Below are 24,427 nucleotides of genomic sequence, written 5' to 3' on the forward strand. Positions count from 1 at the left end.
TTTTAAGGCATACAGGCAGGCGTTTGGCGTCATGACTTACTTCCGGTTAGTGGTAATGGTGGCGCTTTCTTGGAAATTTGTGCGTCCGTCTGTCGAGTCGCATCGACAGAGAAATTTTCCCTGTATAAATATATAGTAGTCTATGTATTCTTGCTTTCTTGTGACGTAGTCATCGCCCTAGCGACCTTATCAGCAGTTGCACTTTGGACTTGCTATGGGCAGGACGCGCGCAGTTTACTCAACAATGTCCGCGCCAACCAAGTGAGCCAAGTGCATTCATTCGCACTTGCCGCCTTAAACTCGCATTCGTTGCGCGTTGCGACGCCGTATTTCGACAAATTCCCCATCTTCTGCCCGTCGGAGACATGGACGGACGTGCTCCTACAAGCGGACAGATAGGCCGGAGCAGTGTGATGCGATTTACGCAAGGAATGGCTATACGTAGGCGTCTCGCCCTACGCGTTACCCATCGTAGAGCAGGCCTAGGGTGCAGACGGGTTCGCCGAGCAGACGGAAGACGATACCGTGATTGCGACAGTCTACACCTCCCCCACACCCCACGGCTACGTCCAAAGGAGACGTTGCGACCTTCGTGACAGGCGCCTTTAGTAGGATCTCATCCGTCGAAGACAAGTAGATCGTCATATAAGGGGACTAACGTCGGCATAGCGCACCTTGACGGCAAGTGGATCGTGTCCTTCCCGTTGGAAAGGTTTGGAATTGAGTGCTACACGGACTTCAATGTTCCGACCGCTCGTCACCGGTCGTGTATAGATTTTACTTGCGGCGTGAACGTGTCTAGCATGACAGTACAAACGATCAGAGTGTACCACAACGACCATAAAGCTTTGGTCCTTTAGTCAGATGAGCTACTGAAATGTATGGAATAGTTACAAATAATTAGAAATCACTGGTTACCGCAAACGAATGCACTGAATCGTAGATTTTAGTGACCCGCCGCGTGAGCACGACTATGGCGAAATTCCTGGAAACCCGTAAATAGGAAGCGGAGGCTATAACATCGCTAATGACGCACAAGAAGGTGGAACTATATTTAGCACGCTAATTAATGGGAAACTGTTGTTTGGCATAGGCTGCACATCTGACTAGCAGAGCGGATGTGACGTCAATCCCTCCTCTCTCGCTTCTCCTCTTCCGGCGCTCACCTGCAGCTTCGCTCGCTTGCAGGCAACCGCTGCGCACGCGCTCTTGTTACATGTGCTGACGTCAGCATCGAAAAGGGTGCGTAAGTGCACTTCGTGCTAGAGTTACCGTATATGCTACCGCAGGTAGCATATACAGTAACTCTACTTCGTGCGCCGCTCGCTAGAGGACGACGCCCCGATAGCTGGCACGCACTGGGCTTCCTCCTCGCCCTCCATCGCTCCTCGCCCGCCTATCGCATCAGGGGAAAAACGTTGACCTGCTCAACATAACGAAAACCAACTCTGAATCACGAGTGCCACTAAGAGACATAGAAGTCTAAAATTAGGGTCACCTACTTTTTTCTTTATATAAGCTCCTCTAAATCTACATTATTTTAATCTAGGCTTGTTACGCGGATCAAAATTTCATGACAGCTCATCTTTAACGGTTGCAGAGAGCACTCACATTTTGATTATAATGAAGACAAAAAATTAGGAAGACAAATACGCAAGAACTCGTAATCGCGCATTGAACGGGTTTCACTGATCAATTACGCACTGCTCTTTTATTCGCAGCTTTACGTTTACAGGGTCGTTATAAATGTGCAAGCATTCTATGCCTACCTAACGAGGAAACGCGTAGGTCCGTCCATGGGTTTTTCACGTAAGACGAATCGCTATAAAGATATTAATGTACAAAATAAATAAATTCGTGAGGAAGAACGTTGCAGGTGGTGAGTTTCGAAATGACGGCCCCACGCTCGGAAGCCGAGTGCTTTACTCACTAAAAAATATATATATCTGTACCGGTGAATGTGTTGTACCGGCGGAGAATATAAATGTCAATAGAGAGAGAGCAGTTTCTGTGAAGGCTCTGTTGAAAGATTTGTTGATGGTGGAATGAAAGCCATCTCTACGACTGCATGTAGAGCCGACTTGGAGCCTTGTAGACGTCAGGAAAATTCCTGCTTTCCCAAAAATTTAATGCCAAAGAACCACATCCCCGATCATTGCTGTAAACCAAAGCTACAAACAATACATTTTCACAGTGGTCGCGATGACTTAATGTGTGGTAAATATTGTCTGATCATAAACTCACTATTTGCTCTTTCCTACTCTCGCCGTACAGAATGAAAGGTAGTGAAATATTGAGCGTGTAGTTTCTCGGTTCACAATGACATAGGTTGCAATGAACCGGCTCACAACGACATATGTTGCACTGGTTAGACAAGTGCGAATGTGAAAGAAAATCATTCGCACTTGTATAACTACTGCAGCCTGTCATTTAAAACTGGTATTTTCTGACACTGATATTTTGTTTTCGAATAACCATTTACCAACGTGTTCACACATACTGACAAATGTTTACGTTATACTATTAGGTCGTATGTAGTAGAAATGTTACTAGGGGGATAGTAAAACGTTAGTAGCAAGTACTTAAGCACATTTAAGCAAAATGTTGCCACAATGTTACTACAGGGCCTAAAGAGATGTGTTGGTTCACTGTTGCTAGAATGTTTTAAGACCATCTACGAACATGCTTCAATTGAAGTATAGTGGCCAATTGTTGATAGGATGTTGCTAGAGTGTAGAAAGACAAATGTTAATAATTGATTGGTAGAAAGTTGGCAGAACGTTTACAAACATTTTTCAATAGGAAGAATGTTAATAGGTGGTTGGTAGAAAGTGGGCAGAAGATAAATGGACATTGTTTGTTTGAAAGAATGTTACTAGGGTATATAAAGACAAATGTTCATATGAAATTGGAAGTTTAAAGACATCCTATGAACACATTTCTATTGGGAGTTGGTGGCCAATTGCTTCTAAGGTACTACTAGAGCGTTGTTAAGATGTATAAAGAGTGTCGGCAGGACTTCAATTGAGTGTTCGTAGGTTCTAGTTACAATAGCTTAAAGACGGTCTAAAGAATGTTGCTAGAGTTTTTTATAAAAGATTTAGGCCCCAAAGAGTGTAAACGTTTTAAGACTACACTCTTAGGCAAAGTTACACCCTTTGGTGTGTATCTCTGCCACACAACAGTAATCGTCCTCTGCCTTGCTTGCGTTTCCTTTCTTGAAAACGCCGCGCCCGCTACTCTTCTGTCGGGAATGCTGTGTCATGCTGATAACGCCCATGCCGTTCATTACTGGAAAGTACTGGGCTCGCCGCTCTAAAGAAAGTAAATGCGGACAAGACAGATGATTATTTTTGTGTGGCAAAAGGGTGTAATTTTTCTTAAGAGTGTAGATATTACACTCTAAAACAAAATTACACCCTTTGGATTGTATCTTGCCACACAACAATAAACGTCCCCTGTCTTGTCCGCATTTCCTTTCTCTGAAGCTGCCAGTCCGGTACTTCCCAGTAACAAACGGTATGCGCTTTATCAGCATGACATAGCATTCCCGACAGGAAAGTAGCGGGCGCAGCGTTTTCAAGGAAGAAAACGCAAGCACGGCAGATGACGATTATTGTTGCGTGGCAGATATACACCCCAACTGGTGTATTTATTTATTTATTTATTTATTTATTTATTTATTTATTTATTTATTTATTTATTTATTTATTTAGATATTTCATACATACTGCTAGCCTCCATTTGGAGGCTGTTGCAGGACATGGTAAAATACATTGCATCAAAATAAGAATGACAAACTTATATATTTTTAATATTGTAGTTTTTACAAGAAGACATAACTGAGCAAAACAGTAAAAGAGTGTGACCTTCCTGAGTCAGCCCTTAAAGGTTAATGAACAGAAATACAGAAGCATCAGATAAACAATAAAAAGGACATCAAAACCAATTAGAGATAAAATGGGGTGTCTGGTAAACCAAGATGCGTAGTCATAGACATATTTTTCCAGCATAGAAAGTAAATCGTCAGGGGAGCAAATTATAATATCACTAGGCAATGAATTCCAGTCTCTGATTGCCTGGGGAAAGAAAGAATACCTGAATGTGACTGTGTGGAACCTGTATTCAATTAAATGGTTATGATGTTTAGTTCTAGTGTTTCGCTGTTCAGTGAAAGATACATGTGAACCACTGTTAAATTTGTAGCCCCCGTTAAGGAGGTGGAACAGAAACTTGAGGCGTAAGAATTTCGCACGCTTGTAAATAGTCGGGAGGCAAGCTTTATCAAGGTGTTCTGTCGGAGAATGATTACGGTTATAGCTATTATAAATGAGTCTGATGGCTTTTCTCTGTATTGCTTCTAGGCGTGTTATGCACTGTTTGATATGGGGGAACCAGCAGGTTATACCATATTTTACTATAGGACGAACGATGGAAGTGTAGGCTAGCATCTTAGTGTCTGGTGAGGCAGATATTAAAGAGCGTTTAAGTTAACAAAGTGTTTCAAATGCTTTAAAAGATATGTTTGACACATGTTTGTCGCATTTCATATCAGATGATAGGACAATTAATGCCCAAATATTTATAATCACCGACTATTTTTCATTTTTGCTATTCGATCGCGTAGGTGAATTCTAGTGGTGTTCTTTTTCGGCTTACTCTCATAAAAAGAGTCTTGTATAAAGTAATCTTCCTCTGCCATGCCTGACACCAATTTGCTACTTGCGCAAGCTCATGATTTAGTGTTACTTGATCATTATGGTTCCTAATCTCCCTATATATAATGCAATCATCTGCAAACATGCCCATCGTTGGTTTCATGTTATCTGCCATGTCATTGATTTATAGTAAAAAGATAATTGGTGCTAAGACTGTTCCTTGTGGCACTCCGTATGACACCTATACCCAATCAGATTGCTGGCTTTCCATTTCTACGTACCGTTGTCAGCCTGCAAGATAAGCTTTTATCCAGTTTATCATGCTGCCAGATCCGAGAATGTGTTGTAGTTTGCCCAGGAGTTCAGGATGGAATACCCAGTCGAATTCCTTCGATAGATCTAAAAATATTATGTCAATCTGCCCGCGGTTATCAACGGTTAGAGCGAAATCATGCACAGTATGTGTCAGTTGCGTATCACTAGACAGTCCTTTTCTGAAACCATGTTGGTTTTTGCCAAGCAAGTTATCTTCCGCAAAGGTTACGATGTGTTTTAGTATGATGTGTTCGAGAATTTTGCAAGATGTGCAAGTTAGCGAGATAGGTCTATAATTTGATGCGCTTGTTGCGTCACCTGATTTGAGAATCGGGACAATCTTTGCTATTTTCCAGTCTTTGGGCACGACAGACGATTCTAGAGATTTTTTAAAGAAAAGTAACAGCTATTTAGAGACCCATTCTGCGTATCTCTTGAGAAAAGTATTTAGAATCCCATCTTGGCCGCAAGATTTTTTAATGTCGATGTTAAGCAGCAGTGAAAGTATACCTGGTTCCTTAATCTCTATATCACCAAGTATGTCGCCGGTTCCCCTCGGCTGATGGTTTAAATCTGGTGAAGTTCCGTCGTCTTGTGTAAAAACGGATTTAAAAAAGTTATTGAACTGATTGGCTCTTTGGAAAGCATCTTTAGGCGGCAAATTGCTTTGCTTATGCATGTTCGCGTTAAAATATCTGCAATATTTTTGAGGAGCCGTCTTGATGAAGTTGCTAAGTGTGACGTTCATGTACGTATGTTTTGCTTGTTTTATCACTGCTCTCAACACATGTGCCAATTTGCTAATTTTCTCAGAGTAGCAGGGATTTGATGTCTTCTTCTTAAGTTTCCTCAGCCTTGAACTCTTACGTTTCATATCGACACGTGTACTTCTTTATCTGGTGTGCGCTAACATTTATTAGATGGTGAGAAGTCGTTCTCACCATCTAATAAATGTTAGCGCACAGCGCAGGACGCGCCTGCATGTAAAAGAAGTTTTCTGGAATGTTATCGATGGTTCCATCCGCTGTCTTTCCCCGCAACTTGTGTGATCTGACTGCATCAGATCACACAATTTTGTGGAAGACACACGGGTCCCAGCGGTTACTCTGGAACATTCGACGACTTATCTAAAAAGCCGACGCGCTTGACCCGCACGTCAGATTTTCGACGATCGCCGACTGTGTTCGCCGCTATCATTGTGCTTTAGGTGTAGCCTGTCTTTGGTGGCACAAGTTCGCCAAATAAAAGCTAGTTTTGTCTTTCACAGTATTGCCATAGAGAAAGGGATTGAACAAGAGCGGACACTCGGCGAAAATTGGAAACAGGAAACACGTCACGCTATACTTTTTTTAACATCGACGAATTGGGGTCGCGAGCATCGAAAAAAAGAAGAATGTGAAATGACCCAGTTGAAAATGACAACAGAGGTTGTGTTCAGTACTACAGAAATTTCTGTTGTACAACAGGATTTTTCTGTAGTAACTACAGATTCCTGATGGAGCGACAGACTTTTCTGATGTACAACAGACATTTGTTGTTGCTACTACAGAAGTACAGTCTGTCGTATGTCTGTTGTTACAACAGAAAGCTGAAGCTCTACAACAGATTTTTGTCGTACTACAGAAATTTCTGTTGTACAACAGGATTTTTCTGTAGTAACTACAGATTCCTGATGGAGCGACAGACTTTTCTGATGTACAACAGACATTTGTTGTTGCTACTACAGAAGTACAGTCTGTCGTATGTCTGTTGTTACAACAGAAAGCTGAAGCTCTACAACAGATTTTTGTAGTACTACAGAAAAAATTGTCATCACTACAGGCACCCTATTGTCCCAACATAAATGTTCCTGAAGTAACCCGAAAAACTTCTGTAGTGCTACAGAGAGCTGTTGAAATACTACAGAAACCTATTGTGGCAACAGGCCCCCAATTGTCACAACAGAAGTGTTCCTGAAGTAATGCGACCAACTTCCGTTGTACTACAGAAAAATGTTGTACGACAGAAGCCTATCATTGCAACAGGCCCCCAGTTGTCATAACAGAAGTGTTCCTGAAGTAATGGACAAACTTCTGTTGTACTACAGAGAACTGTTCCACAACGGAAACCTATCGCCGCAACATGTACCCAATGATGACAACAGAAGTGCACTGAAATTGTGTGATGCGACAAGCTTATGTAGTGCCCGGTTGAAAAGGACAAAAGGAATTCCTGTCGCAACTACAGAAATTCTGTTGTACGACAGAAGTTGTTGACATTTCTTAATTGGGAGACATTTCTGACATTACGACAGAAATTCTGATTTCGCAACAGAAGCATTCTGTCGCGACAACAAGAGTTCTGAAGTCGGAACAACAGCTTTATATCCTGACAGCGACTCCGACGTTACGACACCAATTCTGACGTCGCAGCAGAAACATTCGGTCGCGACGGCCAAGAGTTTCGAAGTCGCAACAGAAGCGCTTTCCGTCGCGGTCCTTTAAAATTGTATGTTTTCGCATCGGTGGTGTACACTGTACTTTTCTCTTGCGCGGTATTCAATCGCGCTTCTCTGAAGCCGGCAATGCTGATGGCACCGACACCGGTAATAAAGTCGACGTGGCGAATAGTTATAATTGTGCCGTGACAATGCGGCACCAGCAACGCCCTACCGGCCTCCTCAAAATCGGCCACTGATCAAAATCATACCATCTGCGGGAATGGCTGCGTATCCGTTTTTTTTTTTCGTAAGATGTGGCACACAGGCCTGTGGACTTACAAGTGCTGTTACACTGACACATTAGTCAATTTCCCAGGAATATTTCACAAGCTTATGCGAAGCGGAAAAGAAGATTTGGGTTGTTCCACAAAGTTGCGTGAAAAGCTGTCTCGCTCGGGTCTCATTTATCTGGTACAGTGCTGCCGTGAAAAGCCAGTATGCTGTCAGAAAGAACTCTCATCCACGAATGTTCATGTAGCTATTTTGCATTGAACACACGAATTATATGCGCGCTCAAAAGTGTAAAGAACGAGAGACAACTGTCGAAACTAGCAGTAATAACCCTAAAAGTCAACGTTGTCTATTTCTGAATTTCTTATTTAATAAGGATATCGTACATCAAAATCGATGTTCTAGCACTGCAAGATGTACCTGTCGATGGTACGAACACTCTTGCTCTTCTAGAGATGCGGCACTTGACGTGGTGGAGTGATAGCGGATCTTGGCTCTCAACATGCAAATGTAAACATCAGCGCGTCGGCACGTCGTACTGTTCACATGGCCAAACTTACACTCGAAAAGCATGTTAGGGGTGGTGCAATGGTAAGATGCCGGGCTAGGAATCGTGAGGTCGCATGTTCGAATCCTAGGCGACGTTTTCTTAAATTTTTTTTTACTTTTATGTTTTTCTTTTTTGTACTAACAAATTTACATAACCTTACGGACGTCTCTGTCAATTTTTTATTAAATATTGATCAAGAACTACACAACTTTCTACTACAGGACGTCACACTACAGACAACAGAACTACAGACATCAGAACTACAGGCAACAGAACTACAGGCAACAGAACTACAGAAACAACGTCCCAAAATACGACAGACTCTTAAAATTTCCTGTTGTGTTTTTCAACTGGGGAGAGTAACAGAAATTGTTCTATTTTTTTATTTTTTCCCGGAAAAATTAAAGATATCTGCGTATAAATTAAATTAAACTTTGCGGCTTACTTCCGTTGCCTAGCGACAGGCGAACCGGCGAATGACGAGCCAGACATGAGCCAGATGTTTGCGTCATTCGGCAGACACACCGCCGAAGCGGGACAGACCGGCCGCGCATCTGAGCGTTGGACTGTTCGCGCACCCGTCTGCCTGTTTTTCTATTTTGGGATTTAGCCTGGTTTGGTGGCCTCCCGGCGAATTATTGCGTTCATTCGGAACTTCGACATGGCAGCACTGCACTATTGGACTACGGCAAGGTGAGAAACATTGTTCGACAGTCTGTGCGACGCACTTCAAGCATTTAGGCTTAGTGCCCGGCCACTAGGCTAGACTTGTGACGCAGTTAACGAAAAACAGCGTGGCCGTCGTGGAGCAGTTAATTTGAATTAAAGAATCGTACTGGGAGATGTTTGCGATGCTTCCTATAAGCCCCAATATTCTTTTAATTAATTTCGGTAGTTTTTGGGCACGCTAGTCGCACAGGGTGCTGTGACGCAGTTTCGCGTGTACAGAATTTTACTGCGACAGGTTTTGGCGCTTTCTCTGACTGCCAACATTATTGAAACTAATTTAATTACTTTTTGGGCTACCTTTCGAGCGCAGTGGGCGCGCCTGGCGCTGTGACTCGGTTAGCGAAAATCAGCTCGGCCGTATTGCGCGGTTCCTCGCTTTAATGCACTGACAAGTTCATGGCGCTTTTCTTTCTCTGACGCCCAATAGTGTTGAAAATTATTTTCGATACTTTTATGTTATGAGGCCCGCTCGCCGCGCCTGTTGTGACGCAGCGAAAAGCAGCTCGGCCGTGGTGAGTTAGTTTGGCGCGTACTGAATCTTACTGCGACAAATTTGACGCAATTTTTATGTCCCCGCAGCAATTTAAGCCTTCTTTCGGTACCCACGCTTGTCGAAAACGCGACGAGCAATCGTCAAGAGTGATAACACGGGAGTGCGTTGCTTGCGCCTGCAGAACGTACAAGTGATAAGCCTATAGGAGATCAAACGCCAGGAACTAGTAACTCGAAAATTCTGTCTTCTGAACGGCACCCACGCATGTTCTCTTGAGTGCGAGTAGAAGGAATTCTGCGAGCGTCCAGCATGCTCTGGTTGAGAGCCTGTGTTGTGGCCACCTCTGTGTATTCGCAGTGTACTACCTCGTCGGTTGTAGCCAAGTTCGCTAAACGCGCCGTTGCCCGCGCATTCGTGCTATTAAAGTGCAGGAAATAAGTATTGGGAAGAGGGGAATGCTTGGAATTAGAATGTGTTTGTGGTATGTACGGTATTGCTTGCGACGAGTCGGTTATTTCCTACGCCGTGTGTGTAAATACGAACTGCATTTTTTGTTTGTAATGCCGCCCACTCACCATTTTCGCACGCTTCGCCTCTACAGGCATTATTCTGAGATGTTAATACCAAAATAACGCTTGTAATTTTTTCAGCTCACGTCGTCTGGTGGAGCTTCCTGCGGAAACTACTGCTGCTTACCTGGTGCCACAAGGCTGGATGAATTCACAAAAGCCCGCGACGAGCATTTACAAAGAATAAAATAAACGTTAATTTTTCTACATTTCACAAGGTGTCTTGCGTCTTTATGAAATTGCACGTGGCACATGTTCAATAGAGGCTTGTGAAGATCGTTCGCAATCAATTTTACTTAATAAAATATATTGCAAATAAATATTTAATAAATGAGAAATAAATATGTAAATAAATATTTGCTGCAAAAGCAAAAAAAAAGAATGGAGCCGGCATGACGCGCACCAGCTAGAATTCAAAACGCGCGCGCACAAAACCGAAACCGGAAGTGTGCTTCAGGTTTTAACATCGACGGCTTGGTGCGCTGCAGTTAATTCGGCCGCTGGGCTCTATGGGAGTGTCCGCTCTTGTTGTATTCCTTTCTCTATGGTATTGCTACTGTGTTCTTTAACATCACTACCACGTGACATCTGGTGCAGGTGCTTTTCGTCCATGTACCGGACGGCCCCGAGAAGCCGTGATCCAAGCCCGGACCGCAAAGAGAGCACCAACGTAGTCCCGGACCATCGAGCAAGCCGTCGTCTACAACAGCTGGCCCCGGAGCACAGACTTCTACCTGAGAACACCAAAAAGACTGTGGCCACAATGGCAGCCCCAGTGTCACCCGTCGTACTTCAACAACCCAGAGAGCCCCCTACCTTCCATGGAGCTACGTCGGACGATCCGGTAACCGGGCTCGAAACCTTCGAAAGGATCTCGACCTTTAACAACTGGGCATATGAGAATAAGCTACGAGATGTGTACTTCTACTTGGAAGATGCAGCGAGGACTTGGTTCAAGAACCGGGAGTCCACCCTTGCAACATGGGACCTGTTCCGCAGTAACTTCCTGAGGACGTTCACGAGCGTTGTCCGAAAAGAAAGGGCTGAAGTTCCGCTGGAAAGCCGAGGCCAACTACCCAATGATACCATCGCCATCTTCACAGAAAAGATGACCCGTCTTTTCCGGCACGCCAACCCGGCAATGTCCGAAGCGAAAAAAAGTAAATTTCTTGAGGCGAAGCGTAAAGCAAGAACTTTTCGCCGGACTAATCCGAAACCCACCGAAGACCGTAGCTATGTTCCTGACCGAGGCTACGACGATTGAGAAAACTTTAGAAATGCGCACTAGGCAATATAACCGCCAAGTGCTCACGCCTCAGTGCGCTATCCAATGGCTGGGCTCTGTTGACCTCCAAGAGACCATCAGGGCCATTGTGCGCGAAGAACTGCACAGGGCCTTGCCTTCGTCGCAGCCTCAAGCAGCTTCGATCACTGACATCGTGAAAGATGAGGTTCAGCGACCGCTGGGAGTTCCTGAGGTGCAACCACAATTACCGCATCCCCAGCCAGAAGCGACGACCTAGCCGCCGTCGCACGCCGTCAAGGTCCCCCTCCGCGACCGCACCAGGATCCTGTAACGCCGCAATTCCGTCGTCCCCCGCCGCCACCAGCACGGCCACCCGTCACCCAGCGCACCTACGTGAGGAAGACGAACATTTGGTGCGCCCCCGACCACCGCCCGCTCTGCTACCACTGCGGCGAAGCCAGCCATATGTACCGTCGATGCCCATACCGCGACCTCGGATTGCGAGGCTTCGCCGTCAACACACAGCGCCCGAGGGAAGGTGCACGCCTTCGTGACATCGCCAACTACCTCGCCGCTACTCAGTGGAGCCCTCGACGACCGTCCCGTTCGCCGTCACAAGGCCGCTACCTGTCACCGCAGCGCAGTCCGTACACTGGCACAGCCCGGGGCGGTCAGCGAGCCCATATCCGGAAAACTGAAAGCAGCAACCGATGTAGGTGCGGTTGCTGTTCGTCGAACTGACGAAGATCCTCCACCGCCGACGAAGACGACGAAGAAACTACCTCAACGACATAACGACACGCCACCGTCCCGACGAAGTGTGGAAGCAAAGAATACGACGACAAAAGACGACCTGACAACGTCCCATACCAACCACAGGTCAACGTGACACAGCCGTGATCCGCCGCCAAGACCTAAGTGTAACGCAAGACAAAGAACCACCGACCTCGACGGCCACGCAGTCACCGCCTTAATCGACACAGGGGCCCATTACTCCGTCATGAGTAGACACATCGCCGCCCAGTTGAAGAAGATTAAGACTGCATGGGAGGGCCCTGAAATTCGGACCGCTAGAGGACACCTCATTACGCCGACTGGAATCTGCACGGCAAGAATTACCGTTCATGACCGGACTTACCTTGCCACCTTCGTTATTCTTCAACAGTGCTCACGAGACGTCATTCTCGGCATGGACTTTCTGAACCAACGCAGTGCAATCATCGACCTGAATTCGAAATTGATAACGCTGTCGGAAGACCAAGCGATACCGCCGGAGAGGTCTTGTCGTCACCACACCTTGAGTGTGCTCGATAGTCAAGTAAGCATCCCGACTCACTCCAGCATTGTCATTTCCGTCGGCACCAAAACACCTGTCGACGTAGAAGGCGTCATCGAGGGTGACCAACATCTACTGCTCGATTGTGAAATTTGCATCGCAAGAGGAATCGCTCGACTGCACGAAGGAAAAACTAAAGTGTTGCTGACAAATTTCAGCCAGGAGTTCAAACACATCAACAAAGGCACTACGATGGCGTACATCGAGGAAATTCTGGAAACCAGGGCCGCTATTTTGTAGTGATGCCTTATGCCTTATTCTATGCTATTCTTATCATCCACCACACACGGCCGCCTGATCCCGTTGATAATGTGGGCAGACCGTCGTTCTGACCACTGGCCAAGCGCGAAAAGCCTGAAAAAGCATAGAATCGAAAAAGGCATCGCTGCAAAATACCGGCCCAGTAATGCATTTGTCCTCTCCGGTTCTGCCGCATCTACACCGACGACCATAGTTCCTGAACCAGACTTCGGCCTAAACCCAAGTCTCCCCATGAGCAAGCAGCAACAGCTCAGAAGTCTGCTCCGACGATACAAAGGCTGCTTTTCGACGTCATCGAGGATTCGACAAACACCAGTCGCCAAGCATCACATAAACACCGAGGAGTGCGCTCGACCACTCCGCCAGAGCCCTTACCGAGTTTCGCTGCGAGAACGTGAAGCTATAAGAGAACAACTTGACGAAATGCTCCGCGACGACATCATCCAGCCGTCGAAAAGCCCGTGGGCATCTCCTGTTGTCCTGGGGAAGAAAAAGGACGGAACCCTACGTTTCTGCGTCGATTATCGTCGACTGAAGCAGATCACGAAGAAAGACGTATACCCTCTTCCACGGATAGACGACGCATTGTATCGGCTCTGCAACGCTAAATACTTCTCGTCGATGGACCTCAAGTCTGGCAGGCAAACAGAAGTCCCCGAGAGAGATCGCGAAAAGACTGCCTTTATCGCGCCAGACGGCCTCTACCAGTTCAAGGTCATGCCATTCGGACTGTGCTCGGCGCATGCAATGTTCCAGCGCGTCATGGACGCGGTGTTAGCAGGATTGAAGTGGCAGACCTGTCTTGTTTACTTGGATGACGTCGTCGTCTTCGCCGGAAATTCCGACGAGCACCTTAGGCGGCTTGCGACAGTACCAGAGGCCATAAAATCATCAGGGCTCACCCTGAAGCCAGAAAAGTGCCGCTTCGCTTACGATGAGCTTCTGTTCCTAGCCCACGTCATCAGCAAATCCGGAGTACGCCCTGACCCACAGATAACAGCTGCCATCACAAAGTTCCCGCAGCCCATCGACAAGAAGGCAGTGCGTAGATTCCTTGGCATGTGTGCCTACTACAGGCGCTTTGTCAAGGACTTTTCACGCATCGCTGAGCCGCGTACGCATTTAACCAAATCTGATGTCAAGTTCAAGTGGCAAACGCCGTAGGCCGACGCACTTCAAGAACTAAAACGACGCACGCAGTCACCGCCACTACTTGCACATTTCGACGAAGACGCCGATACCGAAATCCACAGTGACGCCAGTAGTCTAGGCCTCGGTGCCGTCCTAGGCCAGAAAAAAGACCGACATGAACGGGTGATATCTTATGCTAGCCGGTCGCTGTCAAAAGCGGAAGCCGATTATTCTACGACTGCAAAGTAATGCCTCCCCATCATTTGCGCTATAGTAAAATTCCGCCCTTACCTATATGGCAGGCCATTAAAGTCGTCAGCGACCATCACGCGTTGTGTTGGCTAGCTAACTTAAGGGACCCTTCAGGACGGCTGACGGGGTGGAGCCTCAGACTGCAAGCATATGACGTCACGGTAATCTACAAGTCCGGACGAAAATACTCAGATGCCGACTGCCTATCACGCGCCCCCATCGATCCCCAGTAGGAAGACGATGGGGATGACGACGCCTTCCTCGGAATAATAAGCGCAGAAGACTTCACTAAACAGCAACGAGCAGACCCGGAGCTAATAGGCCTCGTCGAGTATTTGGAAGGCAACACCGGCGTAGTACCTCGGGCATTTGAGCGCGGATTGTCTTCGTTCACATTACAAAACGACCTGCTCGTAAAGAAGAACTTCTCACCAGTCCGCGCCTGCTATCTTCTTGTTGTTCCATCAGCGCTGCGTCCAGAAGTACTGCACACCTTACATGACGATCCAACCGCTGGGCACCTCGGATTCTCCCGAACGCTGTCGAGCATACAGGAAAGCAATTACTGGCTGCGTCTGACCGCCGACGTCGCTCGTTACGTCAAGACATGCCGTCACTGTCAGCGACGCAACATACCACCGACAAGGCCAGCAGGATTACTAGAGCCGATGAAACCTCCTTGCCGACCATTTCAGCAGATCGGGATGGATTTGCTGGGACCGTTTCCGATGTCAACATCCGGTAGTAAGTGGATCGTCGTGGCGACGGACTATCTCACCCGCTTCGCTGAAACTAAAGCTCTACCGAAAGGCAGCGCAGCCGAAGTGGCGAAATTTTTCGTCGAGAACATTCTGCTGGAACATGGTGCCCCAGAAGATCTCATCACTGACAGAGGAACAGCGTTGACACCAGAGCTCACCCAAGCCATTCTGCAGTACAGCTATACAAGCCACAGGAGGACAACTGCCCGCAGACGAATGGTCTCACGGAGCGCCTGAACAAGACCCTGGCCGGCATGCTAGCAATGTACGTCGACGTCGACCACAAGACGTGGGACGCGGTCCTACCGTACGTAGGCTTTGCTTACAACACGGCGGTACAAGAAACAAAACAGATCACGCCGTTTAAGCTAGTTTACGGCAGGAAACCGTTGACGACGTTCGACGCCATGCTGCTGCACGTCACCGACGAGGAGAATCTTGACGTCGCTACCTATCTCCAGCGCGCCGAAGAATCCCGACAGCTCACCCGCCTACGGATAACGAACCAGCCGCGTACCGACAGCCGACACTACAACCTCCGACGACGCTTCGTCGAGTACCAGCCCGGTGACCGTGTTTGGGTTTGGACCCCTATTCGCCGACGAGGACTGAGCGAGAATCTTTTGCGTCGCTATTTCGGACCGCACAAGATCATCTGGCGTATTGGCGCACTGGACTAGGAGGTCGTGCCATACGGCATTTCTCTATCATAGCGGTGCCGCTCACGACCTGAAATAGTCCACGTTTTGCGACTCAAGCCGTACTGCCAGCGTTAATGAACTTGGGGACTTCGCGTAACTAACCTTTGGTCTTTGTTTCTTTTCGTGGTTTTGTCACTTTTGTTTAATTAAGTGTCCTTTTGTGTTTCGTTCCCTTATATTTGTAGCATCGGGACGATGCTTTTTAAGAGGGGGGTAATGACAGGTCTACTTCTTTATCTTTATCGGGCGACCACTTCTCACCACCTAACAAATGTTATCGCACAACGCAGGACGCGCCTGCATGTAAAGAAATTTCTGGAATGTTATTGATGGTTCTATCCGCTGTCTTTGCCCGCAACTTGTGTGATCTGATCGCATGTATGCGCGACGCGAATAGTGTAGAATTTTGTGGAAGACACGCAGGTCCCAGCGGTTACTCTGAAAGATTCGACGACTGATCTATAAAAGCCGACACGCTTGACCCGCTGATCAAGTGTTCGACGATCGCCGACCGTGTTCGCCGCTATCGTTGTGCTATATGTGTAGCCTGTCTTTGTGGGCACAGGTTCACCCAATATAAGCTAGTTTTGTCTTTCACGGAATTGCTACTGTGTTCTTTACCGTCACTACCACGTGACAATATGTATTGTATTCCTTGTGATCCAAGGGTTTCTTTTGTGCACTTTCTTTTTTTTTGATGGGTACAAAGTTTGATAAACATTGCTGTACATAGATCTTAAATTTAGCCCATAATTGATCTACTGCCACAGAATTATCATGGAAAAGACAAGAAAAATTGAGTTAGTGATAATCAAAAAGGTCAAGAATGCTGACATCATCTGCGTTTTTCCAATCATATATTCGTGTGATCAATTTTTCTGAGCGTGCTGACGACGGCAGTGATAGACAGCATTTGGTTGCCTTGTGGTCCGAAATTCCGTCAATTATTTCCAATGATATGTTCTCTACAGGAATGTTTTCACTCACGAAAGTCAGATCAAGAATTGTGCTGCTCGACTAAGTAGCACGTATAGGTTGCTGAATGACTTGCTTTAAACCACTATTGAAGGCCATATCAAGTATCGCCTCAGCGCTGTCCTTATTGACAACACCAGCATCGTACGAATCCCATCCTATACCTGGTAGATTGTAATCGCCCGTAAGGATAACCTTTTTGTCCCCTTGAAGGTGACGCTGTATGAAGTCAGACAATATATGTAATGGCTCCGGGCCAGAATTCGGTGCTCTGTACATTGTACCAACATAAAGGGAATATACGGCGATCGTCACCCTACAAAACAGTGCTTCTGCGCCGGTAAGGTTAGGTAGGGGTGACAGGTAGCGGCCTTGTGACGGCGAACGGGACGGTCGTCGAGGGCTCCACTGAGTAGCGGCCAGGTAGTTGGCGATGTCACGAAGGCGTTCACCTTCCCTCGGGCTCTGTGTGTTGACGGCGAAGCCTCGCAATCCGAGGTCGCGGTATGGGCATCGACGGTACATATGGCTGGCTTCGCCGCAGTCGTAGCAGAGCGGGTGGTGGTCGGGGGCGCACCAAATGTTCGTCTTCCTCACGTAGGTGCGCTGGGTGACGGGTGGCCGTGCTGGTGGCGGCGGGGGACGACGGAATTGCGGCGTTACAGGATCCTGGTGCGGTCGCGGAGGGGGACCTTGACGGCGTGCGACGGCGGCTAGGTCGTCGCTTCTGGCTGGGGATGCGGTAATTGTGGTTGCACCTCAGGAACTCCCAGCGGTCGCTGAACCTCATCTTTCACGATGTCAGCGATCGAAGCTGCTTGAGGCTGCGACGAAGGCAAGGCCCTGTGCAGTTCTTCGCGCACAATGGCCCTGATGGTCTCTTGGAGGTCAACAGAGCCCAGCCCTTGGATAGCGCACTGAGGCGTGAGCACTTGGCGCTTATATTGCCTAGTGCGCATTTCTAAAGTTTTCTCAATCGTCGTAGCCTCGGTCAGGAACATAGCTACGGTCTTCGGTGGGTTTCGGATTAGTCCGGCGAAAAGTTCTTGCTTTACGCTTCGCCTCAAGAAATTTACTTTTTTTCGCTTCGGACATTGCCGGGTTGGCGTGCCGGAAAAGACGGGTCATCTCTTCTGTGAAGATGGCGATGGTATCATTGGGTAGTTGGCCTCGGCTTTCCAGCAGAACTTCAGCCCTTTCTTTTCGGACAACGCTCGTGAACGTCCTCAGGAAGTTACTGCGGAACAGGTCCCATGTTGCAAAGGTGGACTCCCGGTTCTTGAACCAAGTCCTCGCTGCATCTTCCAAGTAGAAGTACACATGTCGTAGCTTATTCTCATATGCCCAGTTGTTAAAAGTCGAGATCCTTTCGAAGGTTTCGAGCCCGGTTACCGGATCGTCCGACGTAGCTCCATGAAGGTAGGGGGCTCTCTGGGTTGTTGAAGTACGACGGGTGACACTGGGGCTGCCATTGTGGTAGTCTTGGCCACAGTCTTTTTGGTGTTCTCAGGTAGAAGTCTGTGCTCCGGGGCCAGCTGTTGTAGACGACGGCTTGCTCGATGGTCCGGGACTACGTTGGTGCTCTCTTTGCGGTCCGGGCTTGGATCACGGCTTGTCGGGGCCGTCCGGTACATGGACGAAAAGCACCTGCACCAGATGTCACGGGGTAGTGATGTTAAAGAACACAGTAGCAATACCATAGAGAAAGGAATACAACAAGAGCGGACACTCCCATAGAGTCCAGCGGCCGAATTAACTGCAGCGCACCAAGCCGTCGATGTTAAAACCTGAAGCACTCTTCCGGTTTCGGTTTTGTGCGCGCGCGTTTTGAATTCTAGCTGGTGCGCGTCATGCCGGGCTCCGTTCTTTTTTTTGCTTTTGCAGCAAATATTTATTTAGTTGCATATTTATTTCTCATTTATTAAATATTTATTTGCAATATATTTTATTAAGTAAAATTGATTGCGAACGATCTTCACAAGCCTCTATTGAATATGTGCCACGTGCAATTTCATAAAGACGCAAGACACCTTGTGAAATGCAGAAAAATTAACGTTTATTTTATTCTTTGTAAATGCTCGTCGCGGGCTTTTGTGAATTCATCCAGCCTTGTGGCACCACGTAAGCAGCAGTAGTTTCCGCAGGAAGCTCCACCAGACGACGTGAGCTGAAAAAATTACAAGCGTTATTTTGGTATTAACATCTCAGAATAATGCCTGTAGAGGCGAAGCGTGCGAAAATGGTGAGTGGGCGGCATTACAAACAAAAAATGCAGTTCGTATTTACACACACGGCGTAGGAAATAACCGACTCGTCGCAAGCAATACCGTACATACCACAAACACATTCTAATTCCAAGCATTCCCCTCTTCCCAATACTTATTTCCTGCACTTTAATAGCACGAATGCGCGGGCAACGGCGCGTTTAGCGAACTTGGCTACAACCGACGAGGTAGTACACTGCGAATACACAGAGGTGGCCACAACACAGGCTCTCAACCAGAGCATGCTGGACGCTCGCACAATTCCTTCTACTCGCACTCAAGAGAACATGCGTGGGTGCCGTTCAGAAGACAGAATTTTCGAGTTACTAGTTCCTGGCGTTTGATCTCCTAGGCTTATCACTTGTACGTTCTGCAGGCGCAAGCAACGCACTCCCGTGTTATCACTCTTGACGATTGCTCGTCGCGTTTTCGACAAGCGTGGGTACCGAAAGAAGGCTTAAATTGCTGCGGGGACATAAAAATTGCGACAAATTTGTCGCAGTAAGATTCAGTACGCGCCAAACTAACTCACCACGGCCGAGCTGCTTTTCGCTGGGTCACAACAGGCGCGGCGAGTGGGCCTCATAACATAAAAGTATCGAAAATAATTTTCAACACTATTGGGCGTCAGAGAAAGAGAAGCGCCATGAACTTGTCAATGCATTAAAGCGAGGAACCGCGCACTACGGCCGAGCTGATTTTCGCTAACCGAGTCGCAGCGCCAGGTGCGCCCACTGCGCCCGAAAGGTAGCCCAAAAAGTATTTAAATTAGTTTCAATAATGTTGGCAGTCAGAGAAAGCGCCAAAACTTGTCGCAGTAAAATTCTGTACACGCGAAACTGCGTCACAGCACCCTGTGCGACTAGCGTGCCCAAAAACTACCGAAATTAATTAAAAGAATATTGGGGCTTATAGGAAGCGTCGCAAACATCTCCCAGTACGATTCTTTAATTCAAATTAACTGCTCCACGACGACCACGCTGTTTTTCGTTAACTGCGTCACAAGTCTAGCCTAGTGGCCGGGCACTAAGCCTAATTGCTTGAAGTGCGTCGCACAGACTGTCGAACAATGTTTCTCACCTTGCCGTAGTCCAATAGTGCAGTGCTGCCATGTCGAAGTTCCGAATGAACGCAATAATTCGCCGGGAGGCCACCAAACCAGGCTAAATCCCAAAATAGAAAAACAGGCAGACGGGTGCGCGAACAGCCCAACGCTCAGATGCGCGGCCGGTCTGTCCCGCTTCGGCGGTGTGTCTGCCGAATGACGCAAACATCTGGCTCATGTCTGGCTCGTCATTCGCCGGTTCGACTGTCGCTAGGCAACGGAAGTAAGCCGCAAAGTTTAATTTAATTTATACGCAGATATCTTTAATTTTTCCGGGAAAAAATAAAAAAATAAAACAATTTCTGTTACTCTCATTTCACATTCTTCTATTTTTCGATGCTCGCGACCCCAATTCGTCGATGTTAAAAAAAGTATAGCGTGACGTGTTTCCTGTTTCCAATTTTCGCCGAGTGTCCGCTCTTGTTCAATCCCTTTCTCTATGGCAATACTGTGAAAGACAAAACTAGCTTTTATTTGGCGAACTTGTGCCACCAAAGACAGGCTACACTTAAAGCACAATGATAGCGGCGAACACAGCCGGCGATCGTCGAAAATCTGACGAGCGGGTCAAGCGCGTCGGCTTTTATAGATAAGTCGTCGAATGTTCCAGAGTAACCGCTGGGACCCGTGTGTCTTGCACAAAATTGTGTGATCTGATGCAATCAGATCACACAAGTTGCGGGGAAAGACAGCGGATGGAACCATCGATAACATTCCAGAAAATTCTTTTACATGCAGGCGCGTCCTGCGCTGTGCGCTAACATTTATTAGATGGTGAGAAGTCGTCACCAGATAAAGAAGTACACGTGTCGATATGAAACGTAAGAGTTCAAGGCTGAGGAAACTTAAGAAGAAGACATCAAATCCCTGCTACTCTGAGAAAATTAGCAAATTGGCACATGTGTTGAGAGCAGTGATAAAACAAGCAAAACATCCGTACATGAACGTCACACTTAGCAACTTCATCAAGACGGCTCCTCAAAAATATTGCAGATATTTTAACGCGAACATGCATAAGCAAAGTAATTTGCCGCCTAAAGATGCTTTCCAAAGAGCCAATCAGTTCAATAACTTTTTTAAATCCGTTTTTACACAAGACGACGGAACTTCACCAGATTTAAACCATCAGCCGAGGGGAACCGGCGACATACTTGGTAATATAGAGATTAAGGAACCAGGTATACTTTCACTGCTGCTTAACATCGACATTAAAAAATCTTGCGGCCAAGATGGGATTCTAAATACTTTTCTCAAGAGATACGCAGAATGGGTCTCTAAATAGCTGTTACTTTTCTTTAAAAAATCTCTAGAATCGTCTGTCGTGCCCAAAGACTGGAAAATAGCAAAGATTGTCCCGATTCTCAAATCAGGTGACGCAACAAGCGCATCAAATTATAGACCTATCTCGCTAACTTGCACATCTTGCAAAATTCTCGAACACATCATACTAAAACACATCGTAATCCTTTGCGGAAGATAACTTGCTTGGCAAAAACCAACATGGTTTCAGAAAAGGACTGTCTAGTGATACGCAACTGACACATACTGTGCATGATTTCGCTCTAACCGTTGATAACCGCGGGCAGATTGACATAATATTTTTAGATCTATCGAAGGAATTCGACTGGGTATTCCATCCTGAACTCCTGGGCAAACTACAACACATTCTCGGATCTGGCAGCATAATAAACTGGATAAAAGCTTATCTTGCAGGCTGACAACAGTACCTAGAAATGGAAAGCCAGCAATCTGATTGGGTATAGGTGTCATACGGAGTGCCACAAGGAACAGTCTTAGCACCAATTATCTTTTTACTATAAATCAATGACATGGCAGATAACATGAAACCAACGATGGGCATGTTTGCAGATGATTGCATTATATATAGGGAGATTAGGAACCATAATGATCAAGTAACACTAAATCATGAGCTTGCGCAAGTAGCAAATTGGTGTCAGGCATGGCAGAGGAAGATTACTTTATACAAGACTCTTTTTATGAGAGTAAGCCGAAAAAGAACACCACTAGAATTCACCTACGCGATCGAATAGCAAAAATGAAAGATAGTCGGTGATTATAAATATTTGGGCATTAATTGTCCTATTATCTGATATGAAATGCGACAAACATGTGTCAAACATTTCTTTTAAAGCATTTGAAACACTTTGTTAACTTAAACGCTCTTTAATATCTGCCTCACCAGACACTAAGATGCTAGCCTACACTTCCATCGTTCGTCCTATAGTAAAATATGGTATTACCTGCTGGTTCCCCCATACCAAACAGTGCATAACACGCCTAGAAGCAATACAGAGAAAAGCCATCAGACTCATTTATAATAGCTATAACCGTAATCATTCTCCGACAGAACACCTTGATAAAGCTTGCCTCCCGGCTATTTACAAGCGTGCGAAATTCTTACGCCTCAAGTTTCTGTTCCACCTCCTTAACGGGGGCTACAAATTTAACAGTGGTGCACATGTATCTTTCACTGAACAGCGAAACACTAGAACTAAACATCATAATCATTTAATTGAATACAGGTTCCACACAGTCACATTCAGGTATTCTTTCTTTCCCCAGGCAATCAGACTGGAATTCATTGCCTAGTGATATTATAATTTGCTCCCCTGACGATTTACTTTCTATACTGGAAAAATATGTCTATGACTACGCATCTTGGTTTACCAGACACCCCATTTTATCTCTAATTGGTTTTGATGTCCTTTTTATTGTTTATCTGATGCTTCTGTATTTCTGTTCATTAACCTTTAAGGGCTGACTCAGGAAGGTCACACTCTTTTATTGTTTTGCTCATTATGTCTTCTTGTAAAAACTATACAATATTAAAAATATATAAGTTTGTCATTCTTATTTTGATGCAATGTATTTTACCATGTCCTGCAACAGCCTCCAAATGGAGGCTAGCAGTATGTATGAAATATCTAAATAAATAAATAAATAAATAAATACACCAGTTGGGGTGTATATCTGCCACGCAACAATAATCGTCATCTGCCGTGCTTGCGTTTTCTTCCTTGAAAACGCTGCGCCCGCTACATTCCTGTCGGGAATGCTATGTCATGCTGATAAAGCGCATACCGTTTGTTACTGGGAAGTACCGGACTGGCAGCTTCAGAGAAAGGAAATGCGGACAAGACAGGGGACGTTTATTGTTGTGTGGCAAGATACAATCCAAAGGGTGTAATTTTGTTTTAGAGTGTAATATCTACACTCTTAAGAAAAATTACACCCTTTTGCCACACAAAAATAATCATCTGTCTTGTCCGCATTTACTTTCTTTAGAGCGGCGAGCCCAGTACTTTCCAGTAATGAACGGCATGCGCGTTATCAGCATGACACAGCATTCCCGACAGAAGAGTAGCGGGCGCGGCGTTTTCAAGAAAGGAAACGCAAGCAAGGCAGAGGACGATTACTGCTGTGTGGCAGAGATACACACCAAAGGGTGTAACTTTGCCTAAGAGTGTAGTCTTAAAACGTTTACACTCTTTGGGGCTTAAATCTTTTATAAAAAACTCTAGCAACATTCTTTAGACCGTCTTTAAGCTATTGTAACTAGAACCTACGAACACTCAATTGAAGTCCTGCCGACACTCTTTATACATCTTAACAACGCTCTAGTAGTACCTTAGAAGCAATTGGCCACCAACTCCCAATAGAAATGTGTTCATAGGATGTCTTTAAACTTCCAATTTCATATGAACATTTGTCTTTATACACCCTAGTAACATTCTTTCAAACAAACAATGTCCATTTATCTTCTGCCCACTTTCTACCAACCACCTATTAACATTCTTCCTATTGAAAAATGTTTGTAAACGTTCTGACAACTTTCTACCAATCAATTATTAACATTTGTCTTTATACACTCTAGCAACATCCTATCAACAATTGGCCACTATACTTCAATTGAAGCATGTTCGTAGATGGTCTTAAAACATTCTAGCAACAGTGAACCAACACATCTCTTTAGGCCCTGTAGTAACATTGTGGCAACATTTTGCTTAAATGTGCTTAAGTACTTGCTACTAACGTTTTACTATCCCCCTAGTAACATTTCTACTACATACGACCTAATAGTATAACGTAAACATTTGTCAGTATGTGTGAACACGTTGGTAAATGGTTATTCGAAAACAAAATATCAGTGTCAGAAAATACCAGTTTTAAATGACAGGCTGCAGTAGTTATACAAGTGCGAATGATTTTCTTTCACATTCGCACTTGTCTAACCAGTGCAACATATGTCGTTGTGAGCCGGTTCATTGCTACCTGTCATTGTGAACCGAGAAACTACACGCTCAATATTTCACTACCTTTCATTCTGTACAGCGAGAGTAGGAAAGAGCA

The 24,427-nt window shown here is 45.9% G+C and overlaps 1 protein-coding gene across 2 annotated transcripts in view; it reads right to left on the reverse strand.

The window, feature by feature from the left end:
• The window catches only part of LOC135899188 (uncharacterized), a 122,491-nt gene that overhangs the window by 24,617 nt on the left and 73,447 nt on the right, over window positions 1-24,427 (reverse strand). Inside the window, exon 4 of one of the 2 annotated variants that reach the window (XM_070539568.1) lies at window positions 17,680-18,334. The exons of the other annotated variant lie outside the window; for it this stretch is intronic. The gene's annotated coding sequence lies outside the window, so the exon portion shown is untranslated. Of the gene's footprint in view, window positions 1-17,679; window positions 18,335-24,427 lie in introns of those variants that run through there. 2 annotated transcript variants of the gene reach the window in all.

Source organism: Dermacentor albipictus, chromosome 5 (genome assembly GCF_038994185.2).
Source record: "Dermacentor albipictus isolate Rhodes 1998 colony chromosome 5, USDA_Dalb.pri_finalv2, whole genome shotgun sequence".
In the NCBI taxonomy this organism is placed as follows: Eukaryota; Metazoa; Arthropoda; class Arachnida; order Ixodida; family Ixodidae; genus Dermacentor; species Dermacentor albipictus.